Source organism: Gossypium raimondii, chromosome 1, assembly GCF_025698545.1.
Source record: "Gossypium raimondii isolate GPD5lz chromosome 1, ASM2569854v1, whole genome shotgun sequence".
NCBI lineage: Eukaryota > Viridiplantae > Streptophyta > Magnoliopsida > Malvales > Malvaceae > Gossypium > Gossypium raimondii.
The window spans coordinates 6,295,910-6,307,980 of record NC_068565.1 but is presented as its reverse complement, the minus strand read 5'-3'; the positions used below and the strand labels follow the sequence as shown (position 1 = coordinate 6,307,980).

At 35.3% G+C, this 12,071-nt stretch overlaps 1 pseudogene; it reads right to left on the bottom strand.

The window, feature by feature from the left end:
• Positions 1–2,870: 2,870 nt before the first annotated feature.
• On the bottom strand, positions 2,871–7,572 carry LOC105779176 (TMV resistance protein N-like; annotated as a pseudogene).
• Between the last annotated feature and the right edge of the window lie 4,499 nt (positions 7,573–12,071).

The following is a 12,071-nucleotide window of genomic DNA, read 5'->3' as shown; positions in this document are numbered from 1 at the left end:
CTACTATTGTTGTAGACAAAACCATCAGATCATTACCCTCTTTGTCACATATCAACTCCTCATCATTATTACCAAATTTAACGCTCTATCTTCCCTGTTGACATGACCTTTTAGGGGTGTTAATAGACATTACACTTCTCATCTGCGCATTCTTTTTTGCACTAGAACTTACCCACTTTTCATCTATTCCTACAATTACATGGATGGTACCTTTAACCTTCTATTTACCCTTGGGATCACCATCTAAAGTCTGACCTTGTTGGGAAACACCTTGATCAACAAACTAGGCAAGCTCGTCATTTCTCACTGCTTCTTCGATTACATCCTTTAGAGTGAAACAATCCTTAGTTTTGTGTCCAACATCATTGTGGAAGGCACATCTGTCTCTCGAGTTGGACCTCCTTGTACTATGCCTCATTGGAGATGGCTTGGGCAGGATACCAAGACTTTTTTCTTGGTTCAGAATGTAAGAATGGGTAGCATTCAAATAAGTGTAAACTTTAAACACACCTTAGGGAATGTACTTCCTAGTATGCTCTAGTTGAGATCTCTGGGGAGCCTTGGGAGAATCACATTGCATCTGATTTCTCTACTAGCTATCACCTCTTGCTCGCAATGACTGGTTAGGAGGGCCCTGTTTGCTGTGAGTTGCCTCTCAGTTTCTAAACTGCTTGTCTTCCCTCTGAACAATACTATGTGATACCTTTTTAATCTCCTTTGCCTTTACGAACTTGTAGGCTCGCTGGTACAGATCTGCCAAACTTTATATCCTGTTATCGGTAAAAGAGTATTGTACATGATCATTTTGTACCTCCATGATGAAAGCATCGATAGCCCACTGATCCTCCAAGTTCTTCGTGTTCAAATTCGTTGTATGAAACCGCTTCACATAATCTTTGAGAGACTCTCCTTCCCTCTGTTTCATTGACATTAACCCCTAGGCGTGCTCATGGTTGCCTTGTGGAGTCTGAATCTTTCCAAGAGCATCTGGCCCAATTGAGAAAAACTTTGAACTGAGCCTTAAGAAAGGGACAAGTACCAATCTTTCGCACTCCCTTTCAGTGTCGTGGAAAATGCTTTACACTTTTTAAAATCCGATGCTCTCAGCTATAATAATTGTATTGCATTAAATGGTGTCAATCCATGTCTTGAGACTTAGGGTGCAACGTTCTCACGTCCCGTTGCAACTCATCCATCTCATTTTGCTATTCTCTTGTATGCATACCTGGAGCTTTGTCCTGTGCATTCACATTGTCATGAAAATTAGAAGTGTCAGAGTTTACCTTCCTTCTTAACTCTTTATTCTATTTCAATAACTCTTGCTGAAAAGTCTATTGTTGCTCGAACCGTTCCTTTTGTGCAACCATTTGATCTTTCATTAACTTCATTTGCTCATTGAGAGCAATGAACTAATGTGACGATGCTTATTGGTTGTGAAGGAGTGGCAACCCACAACCAGTGGATATGTTCAAGTCCAATGGACCGAAAACTCCCTGATAGGCAGCATTGTCGAAGTTCTCTAGTTGATCGGCAAACAAATCTACTTCATTAGGTTAACTGCTAGAACTCGAGGCTCCAACCTGTCTCGACGAAAGATTGAAAGGGAAATTCTTATTTGGGTGAACCATCTTCATTAAGAAATCTGTCGGTTGGAAATTTGTCCACGCTCACCGCACCAATTGTTAAGTAAATTTTCATTGTGTCTCATTAGAGGGGACAATAGAATATTTATATACATAGCTTCTGTTCATAGAATTGACTCCTAGCAAACTCTATGCATGCCGAAAACGTGTATTATTTTGGGTTGCCTAGTGGACACTCCTTGGGCATCGACGAGTTGAGATCGCGAGCTCCCCTTGCGAACACTCCCTATCATGAGTGAGCAGGATCCGCGAGCTCCTCTTGCGAACACTCCTTGTGAGCTTCATACTGTAAGGCTTGCCCGTATTCATCTAGTGAGCCCTATTCAGGTCTCGGGTAGGAGACCCGAACCTTATCTGGTTTTCGGGTTGGTGTTCATAAGAGTGTAACAATTATATAATAAAAACTTTTAAGAAATAGAAACTCGGCTTGCAAACTTGACCAATCTGTCAAGAACATGTTAGGCTTAATCTATCAATGAGATTCAAACTATAAATCTCTAGCTTGCAATGTAAAAATTTGTTGGCTCGTAATTAAACTTTAATTTCAAATTTTCTGTTTTGTACCTTGAAGTGTGGTTCTATACACTTCTCAATATGTTACCTTAGACTCTTCATTTTTCATGAAGTATATGTATCCTAAAATTGTTGTATATAGTGGTTTTGGGATGGACTAATACAACCAAGTAGAATAATGCTAAAAGAATAAGTAATGAGAAAGGCTATAGGCAAGGCACTTCCAAGAAGCTTTCTTAATTTAGTCTCTTTACTGTGGCACAACTGGTCTGAAAATGTTGTCCCTAGAATACAATGGTTACTCAAAAGAAGGAAATGATTACGCTTCAATTTCTTCTTGAACGCACATTTCAAAATGTTATCCAACGATAGAATGACTATGCTATTATCCAATGTTTTAAAATTTCTATTATTAATTAAACCCAATATAGAATAGTCTTGATTAACTTTGAAGCTTATTTCATTATTCAAAAATAATAAAATTTATTAAGCAACCTAAATAGAAAAAAGAATTAATGTTTATATCGAAAAATTATATTCTAACTAAAATTATTAAACTATATATAAATTTGTTTAATATTAACTGAGCAATTAAGATAATATATCAACATTTAACAAGAATTTTATGTATGGCACCACAAGTCGTTTAGAAAACGAACTTAGTTTTTTCTTCCTCACTCTGCTTTCTCTTTATTTCAATGACTAGTCAGTAAGTTCAGAAAAATTCGATAACAAAGCCGATAGAGAAAACTCTACTGACTTAGCTAATTAAATGAGTTTAACCAATTGTATTTTCCGTCTATAACAAAACTGAAACACAAGTTGTCCGAAAATGATAAATCTATATGAAAGAAAATGGATAAAACAATGTAAAGCTAGGAGAGAAGTCGATGGTTTACAACATATGATTGACAGATTCCACAAAATAGAGTTTTGTTCCGCTGATCGCCTGCTTTCGCATTCAACCTGGAAAAGCACGAAGATATGAAGTAAATTAGCCTTATAAAACAGGAGTCAACAGCATATATCAATCACTGTAAATAAGTGAAGGCTTAACCATTTTCTCTTGACAAGAGCGCCATTATTATTCCCGTTTGATCCACTGTTTGAATGCATATCATCAAAATTTGAAGAAGTTGACCCGCTATGTTCATGTATGGTTTGGTCCATCTCTTCCAAATCTTCCTCATACACTATTTGAGCCCCGCATTTCTTCACCATGGAATTGATGCCCCAGATTTCGAATGCAACCTCAATTTCAAATCTTTCCTTCAACATATCTGTGCTGGATCCAGAAACCTCAGTTTCTTCGCATTCTAATTCCTCCAGGGACAACAAATCAATGCCATTACGAGGCAAATAATGTATCCAAAGGTGGTCTTTGGTCACTCTCGTAGATTTACCTTCTAAATGAAAATAGACTGTTTTAAATTCTCCGGAGAAATTTCTACCATGGATAACAAATGTATACGAAATATGCTCCCCCCTTCGAGGTTTATTATTGAAGTCAGAGAAGAAAATACAGCTGAAAGCGAATCCTAAGAACTGTGTATCATTCAGAAAATTGGGAGGCAATTGCATCTTTATTATAGATTTTGAAGAGTCATCCGTTTGACTGCTAAACCATTTTGGGATTTCAGTTCCCGGTATGACAATGTAACAACTTTCTGTTCTTGCATTTGCTACTAGCTGCAAACAAAGACACATTTTCTTAAACTAGCACCATAAATCAATGGGAGCAATAATAGAAAAAAATAAAGGTACTAACCTTCAGCCGTGTCTTCAGCATTGTTACTGCATCGTTACCCTCTGCCAATTTGAAGCAGTTAAAAGCACAAATATATCCATCAACCCGTGAATTGAAAGCTGTAGTCGAATTTGCAACTGCTTCCAGTGAACCACAACCATCTAACCATAATTTTATGCTTGCTGGTAGCTCGGGCAATGATTTAAGCCTTTTACAGTCAGTCAGTACTAGACTAGTAAGCTTGGAAAGTCGACTAAGAGTTGCAGGTAGGGTGATGAAATTGTTATCACTAAGCCGTAGAATTTCCAACGAGGACAAGCTGCAAATATCATTAGGAATAGCCCCATCATTAAGGTTGCAGTCATCTAAATTCAACTCCTTCAAAGAACTCAAACCAGACAAAATAACAGGTAGGTTCAAGGTCATAGAGTTCGTACTAAGTCTTGGTGTGGGCCTAGAAATAAAACGCCAATGTGATCGTACTCTATACGGTGGTCCCTTGCATCCTTGGAAAGAAAGAAACTTGAGATTTTTCAAATGAAAGATGAAGGATGGTGGTGTCATTATGGCAGTCTCACTCAGGTTAAGCTCCTCCAAAGATTCTAGTTGTCGCAAACTCTCTGGAAAATTTTTAAGTTTAGAGCAGCCAGAGAGAAGAAGAGTTTTAAGGAATTCACACCCACCTATGCTGCTTGGGAGACTCTCAAGCTTACTGCAATCTTTCAAATTTAGCAACATAAGACTCCTGAGATGTCCAATTGAAGAGGGAAGTTCTTTAATACCAGTCCCATCCAAACAAAGCTCTTTCAGACATTCCATTTCCCCCACAATCTCTGGAATCCTGTCTATATTTGAGCAACCTGAAAGAATTAATGTTTGTAGAGATCCATTCCCAATTTTGGATGGGAAAATCCTAAGTCTCTTGCAGTTTCTTAAATTCAAAAGCTTCAGCCTCCTTAGAAACTTTACGGTAGGATCAATATCTACTATTCCAGTACCTTCCAGAATCAAACTTTCAAGATTTGGGGCCATACTGAAGTCTGGTGTTTTCACAAGGTTTTTAGAGCCTTTGAGGTCGACCAATTTTAACTTATCTAAAGGCTGTAAAAGAAAAAAATGAAACAGAAAACCAAAGATTAAATGCCATTTTATTTTGGGTATTTTGTGTTTATGTTATCTTGGTCAAAATTAATTGATCAAACAAAGTAACTCTTACCATGTTTGGCTTCCACAACTTTTCAATGCGGCTATATGGCAGAAGAAGTGCAACAAGGTTCTCTGGTTGGAAGCTTGAAGGGAAGGATTTGAAAGGATATCCATGCCATTCTAAAAGCCTTAACTCGTTACTAAGATATTTGAAACCACGAGAACTCGGAACATTGAAGACTCTGAGCAGTCTTAGCCTGTTCATCGTCAAAAAGGCATCAGCACTCAAAGTCCAAGTGTTCTGTTTCCTGATAACCACCAAGGAAAAAGAGGAATGAGCTTTACAATATACAGAGTAATCAACTACATATACACAGATAGGTGTATGAATTTACACCTGACAGAATCGATGACTAGACCTTGAACAGCTTCCGTTGCCTGAAAATCAGAGCAATCAACTAATTAATACGGTAAATTTAATGACTTAACAGTGCAATGCACGTCCAAAAATAGTTCAAAGCTAGACTTGCATCCTAGTATCGTATGAATCAACAAATATTCAAGGGTGGAGTAACAGTTAATAGTGCTAAAGACTTACAGTGTTTCCTATTAGCACATAATTAGTATCCTTTTCGTCCCACAATCTACTACGTTTTCCAGGTTCATTAGGAGATTCTTGGTAAACAATTTTCCTTCCCATCTCTTGTAACAAGTCATGCATCGACAATTTGTTGTCTTCATCAATTGTTACAAGAGATTTCTTGATGAGAACATCTATTCCAATATCCGGGAAAAAGCCACAACCATCGAGAATTTTGGTTACCATATCTTTGTCTTCTCCTTTGAAGAAGCATGCAATATCCAAAATATATCTTTCTCCGATTTTCTAACCCATCAAAGCTTATTTGAAGCCTGTCTAGAATTTCTTTGTTGGACTCCTTTTTAAGTCTTTCAATAGCACTTCTCCATTGAGCTTCATCTGATCTGCCAGACAGAAAAGAACCAAAAACTTCAAGAGCTAACGGAAGGCCATTGGCATATTCCACTACACGTTTAGAAAGCTCAAAAAATTCCATTGCAGGTGTTTCACTTTTGAAAGCTTTCAAACTGAAAAGGCGAAGTGCTTCCTTGGCATTCAATTTCGTCGGATTATACACATCATCCACTCCGTAGATTTGCAGCAGATGCTCGTCTCTTGTTGTTATGATGATCCTGCTTCCTAAACCAAACCAAGCTCGCCTGCCTATCAAACATTTTAAGTGTTGTATGTTACCCACATCATCAATAACAACAAAAATCTTTTTATGAGATAACATACGACTTATGATGTCATTCCCATCATGAACATTAAAAAACTTGAAACTTTCCTCTGGAAATATTTGGTAAAGAAGTTGTTTCTGCAAATAAACAAGTCCATGTTTCTCCGCAACTTCACGAACATCGGCCAGAAAGCTTTGGCCTTCAAAATGACTTGAAATTTGGGTATAAACAAATCTTGCAAGAGTTGTTTTACCTAACCCGCCCATACCACAAATCCCTATAATCCGAACACTATCATCTTCCTCCCCTATGCCTATTTTGCAATTTAACTCTTCCAAACGTGATTCAATTTCAATCATGTCAGTAGGAGCACTTGCAAACGTTTGACATAATTTTGTTGATACCTTTTCAATGATTTCTCCAATAAGTTCTGATTCATGCCTTCAAATACAAAGCAAAGGAAATAGCTTAGTGAAACTTTAAGGGCACAATCCTTAGCTAATGCCTCAAATTTCAAACTTGATGCTGGTAAGATATTATTGAAGTGAAAGAATATGATAGTTACCTGTTACTCAAGTGCCATCCTTTGATGTTAGCTACTTGAGTTAAAGCAGATCGCCACCTTAGTGTCTTCTCTTTGTTGTCCTGGAAATTATTTTCATGCTTAAGAAAAGCTTCTAGAACTTTTCCGGTTTGTTTTCTCAAATCAGATGGCTCCACATAATAGAAAATAGGGAAGACTTTATGTCCCTTGTCGTTTTTCTGTTGAATAATCTCGGAAAGCTCTTGTAGGCACCAACTCGAGAAACAATACCCTTCCGACAAAACGATTACGGAGCACCATGACTCATGAATTGCTTTGAAGAGCTCAGGTGCTATGGGTTCACCTGTCTCGAGCTTTTCGTCATCCCTAAAAGTGGTGATTCCTCTCCTTTTGAATGCAGCATAAAGATGATCCGTGAAATTTCTGCGGGTATCCTCACCTCTGAAACTCAAGAAAACATCATATTTCCCTCGAGAAACTGAAGAAGATGATTCCAATGATGATGATGAGGAGGAGGAAGAGGAGGATGTCTCATTATCGAATCTAACCATTGGAACTTAGTAGCTAAGTTGAAGAAATCGATGGGATTTACTTGGTACTTGGAGATTTTCAAGATTCTTTTTTGTCGCAGAAAGGCTGGCCAATTAACACACCTCTAAACAAACTGAGAACAAAAGAAGAGAGGTAGTTTCTCAAAACAAACATTAAGAAGTGCTATATTTGGAGGAAAGTTGATGGAGAGTGAGTAGTAGTAACTAGGCTCTTCTACTAGAGATTAATGATTAATCTACAATAAACTTGATTATCAATATTGTAATGATTGCAAAAGACAAACCAAGTTGAAGGAATAGTAATTCACATGAAATTAACGTTGAAAAGAAAAAGCATTCTACTTGTTTTGACACATTCAACTTTATTTTCTATTTTCATTTGATTCTGTTTCTTTCTTTTTCTTTTCTCACTCAATTATAAGAATCCCACAAATCCAACACATTTTGAATATATTGATTAAGTGCTTCTTACCATACTATTTCACATTATTAGTAATAATTAAACTTAATTACCATTATTCTCATTATTAGTTTGAGCTTTTTTGTAATTTAAAAGATATTAAAATTATATTGTTTTAAAAATAAACTATATATTCTCTAAATAAAACGATATATCAATCAATTACTAAATAAATATTTTAATCATAAAAGTTGTTCTAGTCTTTGACAATTGACTAGTATTAACTTATGTGGTTCCTTAATTATATGTACTGCTTTAACTTTCCCTGGTACACATGGTTCCTTTTTCATCGTATCTTTACTTTTTCTTTTTAAAGGTAAATTTATTAATTTATTCAATAAATGGAACCATGCAATTCAGAGAAAAAATAGCAAACACTCGTCGTAGATGGTGAATGACAAGCTCCATCAACACAACGAAAGCTTTAGCCTTAGCATCAATTGAATATTATGACACGTTGACAATTGACTTTGTCACAACTCAAGCACAATATATCTAGAATGATTGCAAGCACTTAATACGATAAGAAAATCAGCGTCGAATGGTCCAAAACATCGAGCAAAAATCGACAAAAGGATCGAGCATTCATCAAACTAGAGAGGACGACAACAAAATCATCCTTAAAATCACTTGTAAAACTAAGATTACATGCATAAGCAAGACTAAAAAAATGTGCTACAAGAGCAGACAAAAACTTCTAAAACTGAATATGTATTAAACAATAAAAAAACGAACAAAAAAATATAAAACTTAAGATAATACGGATCCAAATTGACACGTGAAGTCATTTATTAATTTAAAAAACTCTCAAAACAGAAACATATTAAGAAGTTGACGAAGAACCACCCACATTCTAATAAAAATTACTAGTGGTTAGTGGGGTTTTAATGAACGACAGTCACCGTCATCTGTCCATCACAACTTGTGAAGACAATAAAGATACCCACAAAATATATCTATAAACTGAAAAGAGAGAAGACATGTATAGTGGATGAGAAGAAGGAAGAAAGAAAAGGTTAATGGGAGAAGAAATAGATAGGCAATAGCCAGCCCGAAGGTTGACACCACCGTTGAACAAAACAAAAAATAAAAAGCAAACAGCTTGGAGAAAAAATATCTTCATATCTTTAGTTAAGTTTTTGGTGAATGCTATAATGTTGTAATATAATGTTATTAGCAATAGATTATGTAGCATCTATAATGTATAGGGGAAGAAATTATATATAAAAAATATTTATATATATATATATATATTATTATGCCTTACACATCAACCTTTCTTTTCACTCAAATCCATCCCACTCTATCTCAATCTACTTAGAAAAATGAAAGGAAGAAAATTTTCATGAAGAAATTTCTCCTTAACATTATCCTTACTTCCTTCCATAAAAATATCTTTTATTGATAATACCAACTTAGAAATCTAACTTTACATCCAAAATTAAATAATCCAACTTCACATTCATAAATGAATTCGGTGAAGATAAAATAAAAACCCGAAATAAAATAAAATTCAAGAAATAAAATTTTATTTTACAAAAGAAATTGAAACTCTTGAATAACTTTAAAAAAAAAGCAGTTAAAACCTTTATCTTTTAGAGCCCTTCAAGATAAGGTAACCCGAAAACTTTTGGGGTTTGCTTTCAACATGACATCATTGTCATGACTCTTTTTCATTTTATTAAAAAAATATTTGATTGGGAAAAAAATAGCCAAGAAAGAAAAAAAATAATTTTTTATATAAAAAATTGATAAGTGTTTGAAAAAGTTTGGAACAACGTTGATGATGGTTAGAACTTAGAAATGGAGGAAGGAGACAAGCCACAATGGGGATGGAAACCAAAAGAAAAAAGCTTACCTGGATTTGGATAATTTAAATAAAGGTACTGCCATGGGGGAAATTTACAGGAACCCTAGAATTCAGTTGTGTGAATGGGTTTGTTAATGAGGTTGATCAGGAGGATGTAGATAACGTGTTATTAAATTCTATTAGGTACAGAAAATTCTCGAAGTTTCTTTTTCGAAAAAGGTCTCTAGGTTATGATTCAAAGAGCCTTGAAATATATTATGTTGAAGGTGGAAAGATACTAAATATAGGTAATTCCTCTTAACAGCTGCGGATTGTTAAGTAATGTTGATCGAGAGTGACTAGTAACCATGCTGAGTACGGTGTGCCATGTATACGGCCAGAGTTGATAAATGTTGGAAGCGTAGTTAACCCTTACAATCGAAACAACTTTATTACTCACACAATATCTATCAAACAATAGCAAATTACAAATATATATATATTTCTCACTTACTAGTTGCCGCTAGTTTCTTTTTACTCTAACTCACGCCACTTTCTACTGCACACACAATATTCCTTTTTTTTTTCTATTTCTTTCACTTGTGATGCACACACACTAACATAAGGGCTATTTATAACATAACATAAATAGACTTAAAGGCTGTTGTAATAAGCTTGTAAAGCTTCGAGCAAATCCATGGTTATCCAATAAGCTCCACTGTTAATGCTTTGTTTATCCTTATCATTACACAATTTCAATCTTTAAGAAACTTTCAGCAAGCTTTCATGTTGCTGTTTTGCCACTAATTTCATGCCACGTTTTAAACCAATTTGTAAAGCCACTCTTAGCTTCATGCTTTTCCGACTTTGAGAAGTCGCTTTGACTTCTAACATTTCTCCTTAAACCGAGATCTTTATTCCAAGTTTTTCTTTTAAGTTTGTTAAATACGCCCTCTTTCAATTGCTTCGTAAAATGTTTACCAATTGGTCTTTCATTCTGTAGTAGATTAGCTTGATGTTTTTATTCTTCACCAACTCTCAAATAAAGTGATACTTTGTATCAATGAGCTTGCTTTGGCTATGGGACACAAGATTCTTTGCAAGAGATATTGTAGACTTGTTGTCAACATAAATTGTAATGGAACCTTCCTGTTTAAGAGTTAGTTCGCTCAAAATATTCTTCAACCAAATTGCTTGATAAGGGCATACTATAGCGGTGTATTCTACTTCACATGCTGAGAGGGCTACTATTTGATGCTTTTTTGATGACCCTGGAAATTTTGTAGAGCCACTATAGAATAAATATCCAGACATGCTTTTGTGATAGTCCAAGTCACCACCATAATCATTTTATGACTAACCAACCAATTTTGAACTTTGTGTGTAAAAACAATGATTCATTGTACTTTTAACATATCTCAAAATTCTTTTTACTACAATTAGAAGGTCTTGTTCTGACTTCTTCATGAATCAACTAACTAATCCCCTTGCATACATTATGTTTTTCTGCACGATAGTCAGATACTTTAAACTTCCAATGATGCTTTTAAATAATGTTGAATTTACTGGCTCTAGTTGAATTAACACTTAACTTCATACTAGGTTCCACTGGCGTGGCTACTAGCTTGCAATCTTTCATTTAGAATTTGATTAAGATTTGTTCCACATACTGCTTTTGATACACAAATTTTTCATCTTCCATTTGCTTCACTTTGCATCCGAGAAAACATGACATCTCATCAATATCTGTCATTTCAAATTCTTTAGTCATAGCTTTCTTAAAGTCATTGAACATACCTGGTTTGTTTCTTGTGAAAATCATATCATTTATGTATAAACATGCGATCATGATGTCACCATCTCCATTTTTCTTCGTATATAAGGCATGCTCATATAGACTTTTCATGAACTCATTCTTCTGAAAGTACTCATCTATTCTTGTGTTCTATGCTCTTGGGGCTTGATTTAAACCATATAAAGCTTTCTTTAAGCGATTTATTTGTCTTATTGTCTTTGTTTTCTACATCTAGGTGGTTGTTCAATGTAAACTTCTTATTTTAAGTAGTTATTAAGGAATGATAACTTCACGTCCATTTGATAAAACTTCCATTGTTTTGTGTTGTAATTGTTGTGAAAAGACTTATAGTGTTGATTTTGGCTACTAGAGCAAACACTTCATCATAATCCACTCCATGTCTAATACGATCACAGTCAGGAACGCCCTTGGTTCAGCTCAACAAGCGAGGCTTGCCATTTTTCGCAAGCTGACCTAACTCAAATTTAGCTCGTTGAGCTTAAATCAGCTCGATTCTAGCTCAATGAACTTGACTCATCACCGAGGCGAGTTCGTATCAATGTCTTTACTTGTAGCCTTTGACAACTAGAATTTCTTTGTACTCTCCATTTTCCCCTATTTGT